This window comes from Arachis ipaensis, chromosome B05 (genome assembly GCF_000816755.2).
Source record: "Arachis ipaensis cultivar K30076 chromosome B05, Araip1.1, whole genome shotgun sequence".
NCBI classification, from domain to species: domain Eukaryota; kingdom Viridiplantae; phylum Streptophyta; class Magnoliopsida; order Fabales; family Fabaceae; genus Arachis; species Arachis ipaensis.
The window spans coordinates 127,930,817-127,932,251 of NC_029789.2; the positions used below are offsets into that span (position 1 = coordinate 127,930,817).

A 1,435-nucleotide genomic window follows, 5' to 3' on the forward strand; every position below is an offset into this window, starting at 1 on the left:
TGTACAAAGAATATAGATTTATTTTTAATTTCTATATTATTTTTTGTTTTTGTTATTTGCAATTTACCAATTTTATTTGACCCTTTGTTTCGCTCATTTCAAGGTTGCGATAACCGGACCGACCAATGAACCGAAAAAGTGACTAATTCACTGGTTCAATGGTCCGATCGAAGTTTAACCGGAATTCAATCGGTTTAATTAAATATTAAATAAAATTATTAAAAATTCAACATATAATTCCAAACATTTAAATTCAATAGTCACCAAAAAAAAACATTTAAATTTAATAATTTTTAACCTAGTAAAATTTAAAATTTCACAATTTCACCTAATAAATTATCAATAATTTATCAATGAAAGCTCATAAACAACTTCAAATATCATAGTTTATAACTAAAGCAGGTCAAATCGCTGAGTAAATGACAAACATAATGTTTAACATACAGCCAAAAATATTTAACCATCAGAAAATCATTTTTGGTGACTAACCATCAGAAAATCAGCAACAACATCATTCATTTCCCATAATCAACAAAATTATTATTATTAACTCAGCAACTCAAACTTAAGCCCACCAACTCACAATTAAACCTAACTCAGGAACTCAGAATTAAACAAGACCATCAGAAAATCAACAACAACATCATTCATTTCCTATAATCCGCAACAAAATTTCAAAAAATCAGCAACTCAGGATAAACAAACATCAACAAAATCATTATTATTAACTCAAAACTCAAACTTAATCCCAGCAACTTACAATTAAACCTAACTCAGGAACTCGGAATTAAACAAGCCCATCAGAAAATCAGCAACTCAGAATAAACAAACATCAACAAAATCGTTATTATTTACTCAGCAGCTCAAACTTAAACCCAGCAACTCAGAATTAAACCTAACTCAGCAACTCAGAATTAAACAAGCAAAAAAAAATTGAAGATAGAGAGCTTACCGACGCGAGGAAGGAAGGGTAGTGACGGTGACGGAGGAATGGAAAGTGACAGCGACAGAAGAAAGGAAGTGATCTCGGACGGGGAGAGAGAGCTCAAAACAGGGCCGTTGAGCTCGGCGACGCCACGAGCTCGACCTTCGTGACGGTGACGGTCTGACGGAGGAATGGGAACTGCCGGCAAAGACAGAGAGAGAGAGAGCCCGGATGAGAGGAGAGGAGAGCTTCCTACGACGGCGACGACAGGAGGAACGAATCAAAGAGGGCCAAACCGCCGAACAGAGCTTCCACACGAGACGCAGCACCCACGGTCTGTCCCCGGAGGAGAAGAGTTCGGCGATGACCGAGGAGGGATGGTGGCTGCTGCGGCTGCGTTCAAAGGAGGTTTGGCACTAGGGTTCTCCAATTTGAATTTTTAGAGAGAAAGAGAGGGGTGGAGTGCCTTCATACCGGTAATAGGAAAATAGGAAGGGAGAGGGATGAGGG

The 1,435-nt window shown here is 38.2% G+C and overlaps 1 protein-coding gene across 2 annotated transcripts in view; it reads right to left on the reverse strand.

Moving 5' to 3' along the window:
- Positions 1-1,429, reverse strand: part of LOC107644086 (pentatricopeptide repeat-containing protein At3g48810-like) — a 5,786-nt gene extending 4,357 nt beyond the window's left edge. The window contains exons 1-2 of one of the 2 annotated variants that reach the window (XM_021102734.1): positions 1,138-1,429; positions 953-1,044 (exon numbers count right to left, since the gene is read on the reverse strand). The gene's annotated coding sequence lies outside the window, so the exon portion shown is untranslated. Of the gene's footprint in view, positions 1-952 lie in introns of both variants that reach the window. The other variant, XM_021102733.1, reaches the window with a different exon arrangement.